Below are 17,126 nucleotides of genomic sequence, written 5' to 3'. Positions count from 1 at the left end.
CAGTAAAAACATTTTCTAAAATACCCTAACCCACCCCAAATGCCTGCCTGAACAACCACGTTTTTAATGCACAGCGGAAGTTCATTAAGAGGGGGCATGACGGAGTTCCTTAGAGAGGGAGTTCCACAGAGTGGGGGCCACCACAGAAAAGGCCCTCTCCCTCGTCCCCACCAGTCTAGCTGTCCTGGCTGATGGGGCAGAGAGAAGGCCATCCGAGGCTGATCTTGTTAAGTGGCCTGTCTGGTGTTGCTGGAGGCGCTCCTTAAGATAGGCTGGGCCGGAACCTTATAGGGTTTTAGAGGTCAAAACCAACACCTTGAATTTGGCCCGGAAAACAACTGGTAACCAGTGCAACTCCTTCAGCACTGGAGTGATGCGATCTTGCCGGCGGCTGTCTTTAATCAGGCGAGCCGCCGCGTTCTGTGCCAGCTGCAGCTTCCGAAGCATCTTCAAGGGTAACCCCACGTAAAGCGCATTACAGTAGTCTAAACGAGAGGAGACCAGGGCATGTACTACCGATGGGAGCAGATGGTAGGGAAGGAAGGGGTGCAGCTGCCGTATCAGATGGAGTTGATACAGCGCTGTCCGGCTCACAGCTGACACCTGAGTCTCCATGGACAGCTGGGAGTCCAACATGACCTGGTCTTTCAAGGGTAGCCGTACCCCATTCAACTCCAGGTCAACATCCCCCAGCCTCCTCTTGTCTCCCACCAAAAGTACCTCGGTCTTGTCAGGGTTCAGCTTCAGCTTATTCCTCCCCATCTAGCCACTCACCGTCTCCAGACATTTGGACAGGGATTCTACGGCCAACCTTGGTGAAGATTGAACAAGAAGTAGAGCTGCGTGTCATCCGCATACTGATGACACCGCACCCCAAACCTCCTGATGATAGCCCCCAGCGGCTTCACATAGATGTTAAATAGCATTGGGGAGAGGATGGAACTCTGTGGCACCCCACAAGTGAGTGGCCACGGGTCTGAAACCTCCTCTCCCAGTGCTACCCTCTGGTACCTGCTGGAGAGGAAGGACCGGAACCACCACAATACGGTATCTCCAATGCCCAACCCCTCCAGGCGGTCCAGGAGGATACCGTGGTCAACGGTATCAAAAGCCGCTGGGAGGTCGAGGAGAACAAGGAAGGAGCATTCATCCCTATCCAAAGCCCTCCTCATATCATCCACCAAGGCGACCAAGGCCGTTTCTGTCCCATGCCCAAGCCTGAAGCCCGACTGAAATGGGTCTAGATAATCGGTTCTTCCAAGTGTGCCTTCAACTGCATCGCCACCACCCGCTCAATCATCTTGCCCCAAAATGGCAGATTTGAGACTGGGCGAAAGTTGATCAGAACTTGGGGATCCAAGGAGGGCTTCTTTAAGAGCGGTCTTATCACTGCCTCCTTGAGGGCTGATGGCATCACTCCCTCCTCAAGGGAGGCATTCACCACTGCCCTGATCCCCTCACCCAGTCTCTCTCTGCAGCCCATAATGAGCCAAGATGGGCAAGGATCAAGTAAGCAGGTGGTCGGCCTTACAGATGAAAGCACCTTGTCCACTTCATCAGAAGGAAGAAGCTGGAACCGATCCCACAAAACCGGTTTGCCACAGGCTGTCTCTTGCTCACTAACTGTATCCACAGCGTGCGGAATAACACTCCTTATCCGATCAATTTTATCTGCAAAGTGCCTTGCCAAGGCCTCACAGGAGGCCTTAGAATGCTCCAGTGGTTCCAGAGCCACAGGACCAACCAGGCTCCAGACCACTTGGAACAGCCTCCTGGGACAGCACTCTGCAGACGCGATGGAGGCAGCATAATATTCCTTTTTTGCTGCCTTCACCGCCACGTGATAGGCTGAAGATACAGCTCTAGCCCGTGTCTGATCGTCTTTGGAGCGAGACTTCCGCCACCGGCACTCTAGCCGTCTCACCTCCTGTTTCAGAGCTCATAACTGCGAATTGAACCATGGTGCAGTCCGAGCCCTGTTCAGGGGGAGAGGGCGTTTCGGAGCCATCCGATCTAATGCCCCAGTGATTGCGGCATTCCAGCCACCCACCAGGGTCTCGACTGAGTGGCCGTTGGTGTGCTCCAGAGAATCCCTAGGCGCGTTCAGGAATCCATTTGATCCGTAAGATGCCTGGGGCAGACCATTTTAATGGGTCCTCCACCCCTGTGGAGGGGTTGTGGAACCGAGAAGTCTAACGTCACCAGAAAGTGATCTGACCATGACAAGGGGGTGGTGGATATACCCCCGACTTCCAGATTACTCCCCGCTTCTCCAGAAACAAACACAAGGTCTAGTGCATGACCGGCTACATGGGTGGGCCCAGTTCGAATATGGTGCAGCTCCCAGGAAGCCATGGTCTCCATGAAGTCCTGAAGTGCTCCTGTGAGGATGGCCTCCGAATGTACACTGAAGTCCCCCAACGCCAATAAGTTAGGGGACTGTACACGCACATCAGAGACCACCTCAAGCACCTCGGCCAGGGAGTCAGTCATGCAGCGGGGTGGACGGTACACGAGCAGAATCCCCAGACTGCCCTTTGGACCCAACCTCCAGTACATGCACTCAGCAACCTTGGTCTCCCAGAGAGGGGGTCTGGTGAAGACCAAGGACTCTCAGTAGATAACAGCCACTCCCCCTCCCCGATCCCCAGCCCTCGGCTGCTGTGCATACGAAAATCCAGCTGGACACATGGCCGCAAGAGTTGGAGCAGCTGCCTCGACCAGCCAGGTCTCCGTAATACATGCCAGGTCTGCACCTGGTCCAGGATCATGTCATGGATGAGGGAGGTTTTCTGGGCAACAGACCTGGCATTACAGAGCAGCAAACGAAGGCCAGAAGATGGAGCCACGCCTCCCCCAGCCATCTTTTGGCTCTGGACAGGCCCGGAGGGGACAAATACTACACATCTCTCCCTTGTTCCCCTTACCTGGCATGGCTTGCCTCTAGAGCTCCATCAGCGCCTGCCGCCCAGCCTCGGTATGTTCTGGCCCCCAACACTCCCCCCACTGCCTCCATCAGGTGGACACATGCCCCCTCACTCCTGCCTATCAGGCAGGCTACCCACCCCTAAAAACACAACAGAATCCCCGAGAAATTAAACAACAACAACTAAAAAATCCCCTTAAAAATAATGCCAGGCAGAAGTCCGCGGGGAAGGTCTAGTGTTGGTGTTGGCGGCGGCAGCAGCAGCAGGCCCAGCAGCAGCAGGCACGTCTCTTCCCCAGTGGTGGTGGCGTCTCCTGCAGGCCCTGGCTCTCCTTCAATTGCTCTTTTCCAGTCATGGGAGTCATCCCACCAAGTTTCAGTTACACCTATCAAGTCGTATTTTCCCTCCCGTATTAAGAGTTCAAGTTCATTCTGTTTGTTTCCCATAGTCTGGGTATTAGTATTTAGACATCGAAGACCATGTGCTTTATAGTCTGGCTTTCTTCCTACATGTGTCTGAAGACTATTATTGGGTGCTATTAGAGCTGTTCTCTCTGTTGTGGCTCATAAGCCTTCGTCCACTGTTACCCTCAACTTTACGTCTCCCTCCCTGGCAGGATTCCATTTAAAGCCCTCCTGATGAAGTTCTTCATGCTGTGGCCAAACATATTCTTCCGAGCCCTTGTGAGGTGCAACCCATCCCTTGCCAGCAGTTCATCTTCCAGGAACATGTTTTAGAGTAAGTCTTACCAAGTGCTGCTCAATTCTTAAACACCCCTACTGTTTTACTTTCTGTAAGGTCTTTCTGAATCCTTTGAATTTAAAAACTCTGAAGACAGCAGTAGGCAGGAAAGGCACCAAGAAACCTTAAAGCAACTTGTGAGCAAGCAAAGGCAGGCAGTCCTTCAGTGAAGGAAGATGTGGCATGCACGCTGAATCTCTCAGCACTAGCTAATAGGTAATGGGATGACTTTTCAAAGGCTGATAACTTCATACTTGCTACTAATATGTTGGCTAGGCCAGGGACATACTATCTGAAACAGAGTTGAAGGGGAAAGTGCACAAGTAAGCTATCAATGTTTTGTGAGGGCCTAATGTCTTCATAGACTTCAGATATCTCCTTTGTATAGTATCACTGTATGACAAACATTAATCCTCAAGGAAATTTTTCATATATTTTCTCATTAAAGTGGAGTCAAATACATGACTTAATTGGGGTCTATCTGATCCCAATATCATATCACTAAAGCATTTCTTACAAGTATAAGAAGGTTAAGGATTCCATACCTACCACACAGAGGCACTTTATACTGGGGTGTTGTAGTACAAATCAGCTTTTCAGTGTACAAACCTATGGGGCAAAATATACTACTACCCAATATGTAATGCCGCTCACAGCAAACACTACTTAAGAGACACCAGAAGACTGGCAACTTGAATTGAGTTTAAAAAACGTCTCCTAAATCTTCACAGCTCTTTGGCTACAGCTTTTCTGAAGCTGGCAAAATACTGGATCTTTATCAACAATGCTTGTCAGCACAGCACGCTACAACCAAAGGCAAGAGCCTTCTGGATGCATACACCTATGTATATTTATTTGATTCTTGATTATCCAGCAGTGGCTCAATCACTACATAAGCTCACCAAGGAACGTGTGCCTTGGAACTCTCAGCCACATGTCATTACCAGTCCCCACCACCAACAGTTACAACCTCTCCTTTAATTTCACTACTGACATTGAAGTTATAGTGAACATCAGTCCTGTTGGCATAGGAAGGCATTGTGACCTGGTTCCCCTGACTAGCTCCTTATTGCCCAGAGATCTGACATGTATCTTATGTGGCCAAACAGCTCTCCTCTAGAATCTGCAGCAGCAGGTACTCCAACAGCAAAACACTGAACCTTATTCTCTTACTGACTACGGTGCTCCCAAACCACATGAGATTGAACATATGTCTCACTAAAGAAGCATTTTTGTCTTAAACTGCATGCATTCCAATTTGCATTAAGGATAAAAGAAACTTATAGCATAATGTTTGCGTGCTGCATCATAGCCTTATCTGCACTTAAGAGTCATACTGTAAACATTTTGCTCTTATTTTCAGAGAAAGAAGAATCTAGGGCCTACTTTACCAGATCAGATCAAAAGGTCTATCTGGCAAAACACCATCCCCACCAAAGCAGCTCGTTTGCATTTCTTGTCAGAAGAGTTACTATTATTATACCTGCTCTAAAGCAGACTCTGCTGATCATTTCCAGCATAACCGATGTTTATGATACATCTCAACTAGCCATTTCAGTACCTGGTAGAGCCTAATTTTAATGTCTGCAGCCCCCTCCCACTTTCCATCTTAAGACTGCAACCAAATACAAACTCCATGACTTTAAGATCAGTCATTCCAATTGTCACACCCACACTTTCTAATGAACTTGAAAGCTTGCACAGTATTTTGTGACCTTTGAGTTGGTCTCAAAGGATTTTAGCATTTTTCTTTTGGCCAACATGGTTACCTTCACTTTTTGTGCAAAGCCACAGACATTTAACTCTTAGAAGGAACATGAAATGGGCATAAGAGAATGAATACCCCAAATGAGATGAGCAGCTAGTCAATCCCAAGCAAGGTGTTTTCAGTGGCCAAGGCAACTGCCTCTCCAGCTGCAGCTAAGGGTGACTTTGGGCCAGTCACTGACTCTCCACCTAACCTACTTCACAGGCTTGTTGTGAGGATAAAATAGAGAGGATTATGTAAGCCTTCTTGGGCTCTCTGCAGGGAAAAAGGCGATAGATAGATAGACCCATTAATTAGAGAGAAAAGAGAGGTCAACTCAATCAGAAGTGTTACAGACCAACAGTGATAAGGGCTTGAGCCACACAGCAAGAACTCACCTCCAGCTTCTAGCCTCTAGTGTTAAGATGGCAGAGCTTGAGTTAGCATCTAGAAATTGATGTGTGGCTCCATACAAACCAGTAACTGACAGGGTAGGTAACTAAGCCTACCAAGTGCCTTATTCTCTCCTTATATGCCTCAAAAACAGCAAGAACCCAAGGTGACAGGGCAATCTACCCTCCGAATATGGGCTGCACTCTCAGTTTAAGAGTTCCTTATGCCTTCCTTTGGAGACCCACTGGAAAGAGCAGAAAAAAAGAATTGTAGACTTTGCAGTTAAAAAATTGCAGTAGCAGAGACCCAGCCAGTTCATCAATGCAAAGTCGCTCAGTTTGTGAAATGGGGCAGGCTATACAATTCTAGTAAGAGAGCCTGTTTTGGCTCCAGCAGTCGCAATAGTTCCTAGAGAAAGGACCAGAGTAGTCAAGAATCTTAGGACAGGCCAGTAAATACCACAGAATAAAACTAACTTCTGGGCTGGCTACATCTCAAAAAATAAAGTTTACTCAAACTCTGGGAGCTGTTGGATCAAATACATCCCACATACAAACAGCACAAAGCATCTACAGTGTCTCTCATGAATGACTATAGCCACCTCTTGGGCTGAAATGAATCCATCACAGGAGGGCAGAAGCCAGGATTTTCCAGCTTCTACTTGGGAGCCAATGATAAATGATGCTCTGTGTTGGTGCCAGGTGTCAGAGCTAAAATTTTTGACATGCTGTAGCAAAGAATCTGTTTCGCTGCCTAGATGGTTAGCCTCTCTATTACTATCTAGGAATCTGGTTCCCTTGAAATTAGGAGGAAAGGAGCAGTGGTGAGAAAAATTAATCTCAAAGAATATGGCCACAAACCCCAGTTTAACCTTAGGCAAAGGTGTGGCTGAATGGAGCAGCTCCTTGGTGCTTTTCCTCTGCCTATTTGCAACCTAGAAAGCCCTTTCCCATTCTCAAGGTCATATATTTGGCAGCTAATGATCAGGAGTCCTGTCTGCAGGCGACTGGAAAATTATGCTTCCCATCTTCCTGCCTTCTCCCTCCCTATTCCCCATCCCTGGTTGCAAAGCAAGGCACTTCAGACAAGCCATTGTTCTTCAAGAAAGCTGCATGGGCAAGGCACCCATGTGAGCAGGGCAGGGCACAAGTCTAACATGCCTTCTTCAAAAAAAAAAAAAGAAAAAAAAAGAAGCAGTTTCATGGACAGGTTAAATAACTTTTGGTAATTTAAGTTCCAGCATGGGAAGAAAGGTGGAATATAAATTTAAATATAAATGTAACTAATTTATTAATTTAAAAACCAGCCATCTGGAACTGTTTAGGGAAAGGCTATAGCTCATCCTCAATTCTGAATACCCTGTTAATCTCGACGGAGGTGGTTATTAATCAGACTCTTTTAGCAAAGCCAATTTTGCGTACACAGTACCAGGTTTTGCATTATCCCTGTTGCCTAGAGGAAAGCAATGCCTAGATTTGGATGTCTGCAAAACGAGTAGGGCTGGCTGCACAACAATAAGTCTCCAGAAGTATATATGGAAGTGGTTACACAATGTAAAATAATTTGCTGTTTTACTTAAACATATGATATACTTCCTAAATTAGAAGATATTTCCTTTTGCTGTCCTGGAATTATCAGCATTTCTGCACTGGTGACAGGTTGATCCACCTGCAGGAATGGATCCTTCCTCCTGCAGAAAGAATACACTTTGTAGGGACCAGCTGCAAGGTTTATGGATGACAGGGCCATTTCAGGCAAAGTGCTTGGGCCAGTCTCCAGTTAGTTGGCATGACCTGAAAGTTATCACTTTGCAGGCTTTCACAGCAAGGCAGGGACTATTTCAGCCATCTGTGTGTGTCCAGGGTGTGGCGTCTGCATTCCTTCTAAGCTGGGCTAACAGCCAGAGCCAATGTTTTAGTTACTGGAAATATAAACCACATATAGTTATCAGTAACTATAGATTCATGCTTCCACTTCACTTTTGACAGATGTATGAGTTAAACATATTTAAAGTGTTTCTTTGGATTCATTTTCCAGGAGAAGTGTCCAAAGAAACATTTTAAGTAGGTACACACAACTTATACATGCCTCTGAGATGTTAATCTGTGGTCCTGCTTGCTTAAAAGATCTCCAGGTAGCAAATTGGTATCTCCAGGAAGCAAATGCCAAGACATTTAAGGCACAATCCTATGCATTTTTAAAAGGAAAAAGGCTTCCAGCTTCCAGCATGGCTGGCTGGGGCATGCTGGGAGTTGTAGGCATTTTTTCTATCTAAACAATCATAGGATTGCGCCCTTAGACATCTAAAGTTAAATTTCTAAAGTAGCTTTCATATCTGGGCAGTGCACATTTTATAATGAATTCAGACATTCTCCAAATCAATCAGTATTGACAGAGAGGAATGGGGGATGCGCGGGGAGAGCCACGACCAAAACAAACCCAAACTTGGATAGTCTACTTCTGGGTATACAATTTCTCCTGGAACAGCAGAAAGAATGGGTTGGTTTACAGTTTCTGTCTAAGTGCAGATTTGTTAGAAAAAACACCAATGGATTAAGAGGAAATGAAAAATCTAATTTACATTTCAAAAGCCACATATCCATTTCAAGTCAAGCTTTTCCTAGTGCTAGAGCAGGATTGCACAACTGTTTTAGGGTGGAGGCTGAATCACACACCCCACCAGGCTGTCTGAGGGCTGGATGGGTGTAGTCATGGCCACTGGTGCCATCCTCCCCTCTGCCGCAGCTGAGATCAGAAATAACAGTGGGGACTCCCCTGTATATAGCTCCCCCTCCCAACTGGCCAGCCCTTCCAAATCTCGAGGAGAGAGCAAATTCAGCAAATATGGAATGTGCCTGCACATGTGATCCTTTGAGCAATGTACAAACTGAGACACTGTTCTGGCTTTGGTTCTTTCTGTAGCTCACAAAAGCACTCTCATGACAAGCAGTTCAAAGATTAAAGAAAAAAAGAACACCTTACAACAGAAATTGATTTTAAATAGGTTCACCCTAGAACTCTCACAAATAGCTTTGATTTCTGAGGAGCCTATGCAGCAAAATCAATGTGATTTAAAATCACCCAAGAGAAAAGATAAATTTGTATCATTGATTTTAAATAGAAATTCCAATTTGAACTTTAGTTTTCTTAAAGACAGTGTATAATCACTTGATATAACTATTAAAACATGTTGATTTACAAATGGAGCCTATTATTATTTAACAGGGGATTCACTTTAAGTATACATAATATCTTTATATATACTTGTTTATATTACGGACAAGAATTTCACTATTGTAGAGAATAGTATCTTTACATATGATTCGTGTTAAACTTCATTAGTATGGTAAGTGGCAACTAATTATAGACATACATGATATGGTTAATATTTAATATACAAATATAAATAAATTTCAAAATAAAGACATCTGTTTGTTTCTGCATACACAGGCAAGGATCCTTACCGAGCAAGACCATTTTCTTGGAGACTAAGAACCCAGAGCTGTCCAGAAGCAACGGCTGGTACTAGTTTCAAGGTAGAACAGTGTATTTTCCCTGATAAGAAAAGTATATGTTGTTCAGTTGGTTGGAACAGTCAAAAATTCTTAATTACAGAAAATGCACTGTTCTGTGAGTAATCTGCAGAGCTCAGGTAAGTTAAGAGGAGATAAACAGAAGTGTGAAAATCACCCAAGGGCACTTGGTGGATTATCCTGGGGAGATATTGGATGGCATCTCTTAGAACAAGATCCTATCCCTATAATGGGTTGCCAGTCCATACCCTGAAGTATCAAGTATATTAATTTTAACAGATGATTTGTGTGCCCTATTTATAATACTTGACCTCAAAAGGAAGATACTTCCCCCACTCCATGGTTTGTTCTCTATATAGAAAAGCAAGTCCTTTAACTCAATGTCCACAAATCATTAAATTAAGTACCACAAGCCCATTAAAATCTGATGTAACACATTTTTAAAGTTCAATTTAAAAATATTATCTTCTTGTCCACCCTGGAGAGCTCTGACACAAAGAGTTTTTTGAAAACTGGATAGTCCTATAATTACTTCGTAGCCAAATAAAATATTCTCCACGTGGGCCTCCATAGAAGTAGAGACCTGGAGAGAACACACTAATGCAGTATATTGTTGCAGCTGTTTACACACATACTGTACATAGGTATGGTTAGAAATTAAGAGTATACTTGGTTTCTGAGAGAAAAGGTATGTGTGTGTGTTTCAGATATGATAAGCAGGGAAGACAGGACATTTCAGAGCTATTTATCCCTAAGGCAAGAAGAGACATCTTCTTCCAGTCTATTAAATATTAATGTCTCTTAACTTGTTATGATGTGCACGCCCCAGCCCTTGAAGGCTGCATCCTCAGAGGATGAGGTTGCTCTCATTTTCCCCCTCAGAGCCACTTATTTAAAGTCACAGTGAGAGAGTCAGTTGATTTCTCATCACAAATGTGGTTCTGAGTGACTCACTGACATGGAAGGAGAACCAAGAAATGAATATTCTTAAATGTGTGCATCCATGTAAGAACAGCCATACTGGATCAGATACAAATAGTCCATCCTGTCCAGCAGCCTACTTCCTACAGTGGCCAACCAGATGCCTCTGAGGGCATAAAGGAAGCAGCCCCTTTCTGCTGCTGTACCCCAGCAACTGGCATTCAATAGCATACAACTTCTGAACCTGTAGGTTCCATTTTACCATTCTTCTAGAAAGCCTTTCACCAACACACCAGGGATGAAGATGTTTCTCTTCCTGGCAAGTAAGAATGCCCAGTGGCCAGATGACTGACTGTATGTTGTGACAGTTTACAGCCCAATCCCATGTAGAGTTAAGTAAGCCTAATTATTCATAGGATAGTACAGCCGCTGAAGCTATAACATGCTCAGTGGAAAGGGAAAGACACTCTGCATGTGCTCAGGAGGACTTTTATTATACTCCCACTGGTTAGTAAAAATAATCGTTGGCTGCCAAGCCCAGACACAGTTGGTTAACCCCTACATATAGCCATAATTACTGGTAGCCATTGATAGCCTTATTGTCCATGAATTTGTCTAAGCCTCTTTTAAAGCCAACTAACTAGTGGCCATCTGCAAGTCTTGTGGCTGTAAATTCCACAAATGTATGCATTGTGAACTTGTGTACGTGTAGTGTATATAGCGTATAGGAAAAACAGAAGGGTGGTCTCTTATGTAGTAGTGAGGAACTGGAATGGTATTCAGGAAAGATGCTTTCTCTCTTAATTACCTCCCAGTAGCTGAATCGCCTGTACAAAGCATACAACGGCACATTTCTTCCTTTGCAAAAAATGGAAATATGCTGTAACTATACTTCTTCCTTTCATGAGTTTTTTCCTGCCAGCAAGTGGATTCAGGTGGTCTTTGTCCATCACTATCAAGTAACCCTTCGTCAAGTCTCTGCATCATCTCCCAATGTATTATTAACTTACATTTGTGTCCTGCCCTTCTTTCAAGTAACTCAGGACAGTCTTTTAGCATTGATTACCCTAAATAAATGTAATGGAGACACTTATCCAGTTTTCCCCATTGAGCTCCGAGGCTCAGCAAGGATTTGAATCTGGACCTCCCCTATCTAAAGTCAAGTAAATACTCCATCCCTACAGTCACACTTCATGGATCACTGCCTTGTTGTGGCGAAGGGGCTTGCGTAACTCAGTGAAGCCATAAGCTATGCCATGCAGGGCCACCCAAGACGGATAGGTCATGGCAGAGAGTTCTGACAAAATGTGGTCCACTGGAGAAGGAAATGGCAACCCACTCCAGTATTCTTGCCAAGAAAACCTCATGGAACGTATCACAAGGCTAAAAGAGATGACGCCGGAAGATGAGCCCCTCAGGTCGGAAGGTGTCCAATATACTACTGGGGAAGAGCAGAGGGTATTTCCAAGTAGCGTCAGAAAGAGTGAAGTGGCTGGGCCAAAGCCGAAAGGACACTCAGCTGTGGATGTGTCTGGTGGTGAAAAGAAAATCCGATGCTGTAAAGAACAATATTGTTTAGGAACCTGGAATGTCAGATCAATGAATCAAGGTAAGCTAGAGGTGGTCAAACATGAGATGGCAAGATTGAACATCGACATCTTGGGAATCAGCGAACTAAAATGGACAGGCATGGGCGAATTTAATTCAGGTGACCATCATATCTACTTCTGTGGGCAAGAATCCCTTAGAAGAAATGGAGTAGCACTCACAGTCAACAAAAGGGTGGGAAAAGCAGTACTGGGGTACAATCTTAAAAACGATAGAATGATCTCAGTACGAATCCAAGGCAAACCATTCAACATCACAGTAATTCAAGTCTATGCCCCAACCACTGATGCCAAAGAAGCTGAGGTTGATCTATGAAGACCTACAACACCTTCTAGAACTAACACCAAAAAAAGATGTCCTCTTCATCATAGGGGATTGGAATGCTAAAGTAGGAAGTCAAGAAATCACTGGGATAACAGGCAGGCATTGCCTTGGTGCACAAAATGAAGCAGGACAAAAGCTAATAGAGTTTTGCCAGGAGAACACGCTGATCATAGCAAACACTCTTTTCCAACAGCACAAGAGGCGACTCTACACATGGACATCACCAGATGGTCAATATCGAAATCAGATTGATTATGTCCTTTGCAGTCAAAGATGGAGAAGCTCTATACAGTCAGTAAAAACAAGACCTGGAGCGGACTGTGGCTCAGATCATGAGCTGATTCTTGCAAAATTTCAGCTTAAATTGAAGAACGTAGGGAAAACCACTAAACCATTCAGGTATGACCTAAATCATATCCCTTATGAATATACAGTGGAGGTGACGAATAGATTTCAGGGATTAGACCTGATAGACAGAGTGCCTAAGGAACTATGGACAGAGGTCCGTAACATTGTTCAGGAGGCAGCAACAAAATCCATCCCAAAGAAAAAGAAATGCAAGAAAGCCAACTGGCTGTCTGATGAGGCTTTACAAGTAGCTCATGAAAGAAGGGAAGCGAAAAGCAAGGGCGAACGGGGAAGATATAGCCAACTGAATGCAGAGTTCCAGAGAATAGCAAGGAGAGACAAGAAGGCCTTCTTAAATGAACAATGCAAAGAAATCGAGGAAAACAACAGAATGGGAAAGACTAGAGATCTCTTCAAGAAAATCGGAGATCTCAAGGGAACGTTTTGTGCAAAGACTGGCATGATAAAGGACAAAGAAGGCAGGGACCTAACAGAAGCAGATGAGATTAAGAAAAGGTGGAAAGAATACACAGAAGAACTATACAGGAAAGATCTGAATGTCCCTGATGGCCATGATAGTGCGGCCACTGAACTTGAGCCGGACATCCTCGAGAGTGAAGTCAAGTGGGCATTAGGAAGCATTAGTAACAACAAAGCTAGCGGAGATGACAGTCTTCCAGCTGAGCTATTTAAAATCCTAAAAGATGATGCTGTTAAAGTGCTGCATTCAATATGCCAACAAATTTGGAACACTCAACAATGGCCGCAAGACTGCATATTATCACCCTGCTTATTTAACTTATATGCAGAGTACATCATGAGAAATGCCGGGTTGGATGAATCACAGGTCGGAATTAAGATTGCCGGGAGAATTATCAACAACCTCCGATATGCAGACGATACCACCCTAATGGCAGAAAGCGAAGAGGATCTCAAGAGCCTCTTGTTGAGGGTGAAAGAGGAGAGTGCAAAAGCTGGTTTGAAACTCAACATTAAAAAAACGAAGATCATGGCATCTGGCCCCATCACTTCCTGGCATATAGAAGGGGAAGAAATGGAAGCAGTGACAGATTTTACTTTCTTGGGCTCCAAAATCACCGCAGACGGTGACTGTAGCCATGAAATTAAAAGACGCTTGCTCCTTGGGAGGAAAGCTATGGCAAACCTAGACAGCATAGTAAGAAGCAGAGACATCGCCTTGCTGACAAAGGTCCATCTAATCAAAGCTATGGTTTTCCCAGTAGTAATGTATGGCTGTGAGAGCTGGACTATAAGGAAGGCTGAGCGCCGAAGAATTGATGCTTTCGAACTGTGGTGCTGGAGAAGACTCTGACGAGTCCCCTGGACTGCAAGGAGGTCAAATCAGTCCATCCTAAAGGAAATCAACCCTGAGTGCTCATTGGAAGGACAGATACTGAAGCTGAAGCTCAAATATTTTGGCCACCTAATGCGAAGAGAAAACTCTCTGGAAAAGACCCTGACGCTGGGAAAGACTGAAGGCAAAAGGTGAAGGGGACGACAGAGGATGAGATGGCTAGATAGCATCACCGATGCAATGAATATGAACTTGAGCATACTCCGGGAGAGAGCGCAGGGCAGGAAGGCCTGGCGTGCTATGGTCCATGGGGTCACGAAGAGTCGGACATGACTGAACGACTGAACAACAACAGTCACACTAGCTTTTTAAGCTCCTGATTGCTCCAGCCCCAGCTGCATCTCCCCTGTATCTTCCCTTACTCATCTTCTGTGTTTTCTACACATGTTCATCTTCATCACCCCCTTTATTATTTCTACCATGCAGCTTCCTATGCCTGGGGAACCTTCCACTCCATCCACCAAATCATTCCCCACCCCAACTCCTTCAAATTCTTTCCCAAACTCCACAGTTTGTGCTTTGAGCCTTTCCTAGAAGAAGACAGCCTACTGTTGCACTTTGGGCTACCAGTTATCCCATACTGAATATTCACCTTATAGAGACACTAACCTCTTCCATCGTACTGTGTCACTCCTGCGTCAAGCAACAATTTGTGCAAAACATGTATACTAGCAGTACCATAAGTGTACCTCCTGAGGCATCACTAACATGCATTTTAACATGCTAACTTGCATGTTTATTGCTGCTACTACTTTGCCCTAATTACAGCGACAGAAAAGGTGTGAGCTGCACCATTTATTTATGTATTTTATTTATATACCACTTTTCTTCCAAAATACCAAATTTAGTATTTAAAATACTAAAACACAAACAAATGGTACAAAATACAGAACACAGTTCTCTCAGGCTAACTAATGGCCCCCTCATGAGCTAATGGCATGAACTCCTGGGGCTTCTCTCCTTCTTCTTCCCTCAAGGCACACAGAGCTTAGCTACTGCACATCTGTGTCAGTCACATAGTGCGACCAATATTAATGAGAGAGAAAGCATTACCACATAAATGTCATCATTCAAAAAAGTGGTCTTGCTTTGGCTGCAGTCCAAGAAAGGATCCACAGCAGCCGTGACAGGGAGCAGTAATTAAGTTGTTTCATTTAAAATTATTAATCTGCTGTTGTTGCTTTGGTGAATGTGTTTGTGCTACACAGAGCAGTCTTATAGTTAAGTACAACATTTGTGCAAAACCATTTTACCTCCTATTTCAAAAGTCCTTAGGATCTCAGCTGCATTTGCTCTGCATTTTGCTCCGCATTTTGCTCCAGCCTTTTCATATGCTCAAGAAATTAGATCCTGATGCATATGAAGCGCAGGCTAGCTTCAGAGTAGGCTCAGTTTAGGCTCAGGTTTTAGGCCTTAAACAGCAGTTCACCAAATAATGCAGGTTTAAGGGTTTCAGCATATCATTTAAGTTTTAAAAAGCACACAGAAAGAGACCTTGCAAGCCACAGCCTTCCCAAATCACCTATCCTTTGTCTACTGTCCCCGCCAACGACCCATTGAGTAGAGGATCTCCCCTCAATAGGTCTCCCATTCACTACTGTTAATAGTCCTCCTTCCTAAATAGGATTCATCATTCCCTGGGGGGCCAATTGATCTACATTCCTAGCCACTGAGAGCCAGTCCTGACTAGGAGTTTTCACAGAGCCTCCCTTGCTTTTCAAATGAGGCCCTCCAATCAGATTCATTGCAGCAGCAGTTGGGCCTATCTATATAAGGAGGCATGCTTGCAAGGGAGCCAGCTCTCCAAGCGCGAGAAGCCCCAGTGATGAAGCAGTGACAAAATGTCAGCAAACAAACGAGTTAAGCAACTGTGTGAGTCTAGCAACTGTATGAGGAAGCCAGGGTAGGGAACTCTTCCCTCCCTACTCTGTACTCACAGTAAGTAACTGTAAATAATTTCCCCAAGTTCTCATAGTAAACGACTAAGTTTTCCAGGTAAAACCAAATAAAAAACCCGTTATGAAGGTAGAAAGCCAGCGGGGGGGGGGGGCACTATCCAGTGTATTGCATCGAGTGCCACATGTACGACTTATCTACCTGCTGGACGGAAGGTGTGAGTGTGTGCTTGGTGTAATGAGCTCCTGGCTCTCAGAGAACAAGTTCCTTCCCTTGAGACCAAGGTTGCTGACCTGGAGAGGCAGAGAGATTGGTGGATGAGACCTTCGGGGACCTATTATCTGTGTCCCACTCCCAGGGTAACAGCTCCTCTGCTGTCATGGAGAATGCAGATCTTGGGGAAGGAGGGCATCATTCTGAGGAAGAGGGAAAAAGTCCATTAGAGGGACCCATTCCTCAGAAGATGAACAAATATCCTCTTGCACTGAGGATGTGCCTCTGGAGGGAGGGGGGCTTGTGGTAGTGGGAAATTCGATCATTAGAAAAATGGACAGCTGGGTTTGTGATGGGCGTGTAGACCGCACAGTGAACTGCCTGCTTGGTGTGAAGGTTGCAGATATCACGTGCTGTCTAGATAGCCTAGTAGATAGCGTTGGGGTGAAGACAGTGGTTATGGTCCATGTTGGTACCAACGATGTGGGGGAATGTAGTTGTGAGGTCCTGGAAGCTAAATTTAGGTTGCTAGGTAGAAGGTTGAAATCCAGGACCACCAAGGTGGCTTTCTCTGAAATGTTACCTGTTCCACATGTAGGGTCAGCTAGACAGGCGAAGCTGAGGAGTCTCAGTGCGTGGATGAGATGGTGGTGCAGGGAAGAGGGGTTCAGATTTCTTAGGCACTGCGGAATGTTTTGGGAGAAGCCAGGCCTGTACAAAAGGGATGGGCTCCACTTGAACCAAAATGGAACCAGACTGCTGGCGCTAAACATCAAAAGGGTGGCAGAGCAGCTTTTAAACTAAACCCTGGGGGAAGCTGACAGGAGCTGGGAAGCATCCAGTTCGAGTTAAATCATCCCAAAGGGATGAAGATGAAAATGTTTTTGATTGCCCAAATGTAGAAGGGGAGGAAATAGGTGAGGAGTATGTGGCAGAACATAATAGCCAAACAAAGGGGCCAACGTCCCATAACAAAAGATGCACATGCCAGAGGCATCTGGGGAGGGATACCGTGTATACATGTTTTTATGCAAATACTAGAAGCCTCTGAGCCAAAATGGAAGAATTGGAATGCTTGATTTTAAAGGAAAACCTGGATA

General features: G+C 45.0%; 1 protein-coding gene across 9 annotated transcripts in view; it reads right to left on the bottom strand.

The window, feature by feature from the left end:
* The window catches only part of ZNF609 (zinc finger protein 609), a 131,585-nt gene that overhangs the window by 32,973 nt on the left and 81,486 nt on the right, over positions 1 to 17,126 (bottom strand). Inside the window, exon 1 of one of the 9 annotated variants that reach the window (XM_084816999.1) lies at positions 9,273 to 9,363. The exons of the other annotated variants lie outside the window; for them this stretch is intronic. The gene's annotated coding sequence lies outside the window, so the exon portion shown is untranslated. Of the gene's footprint in view, positions 1 to 9,272; positions 9,364 to 17,126 lie in introns of those variants that run through there. 9 annotated transcript variants of the gene reach the window in all.

Source organism: Heloderma suspectum, chromosome 11, assembly GCF_057233095.1.
Source record: "Heloderma suspectum isolate Gila_16-S chromosome 11, 16-S_ref, whole genome shotgun sequence".
Lineage (NCBI taxonomy): Eukaryota > Metazoa > Chordata > Lepidosauria > Squamata > Helodermatidae > Heloderma > Heloderma suspectum.
This window is presented reverse-complemented; position numbering and strand designations above follow the sequence as displayed.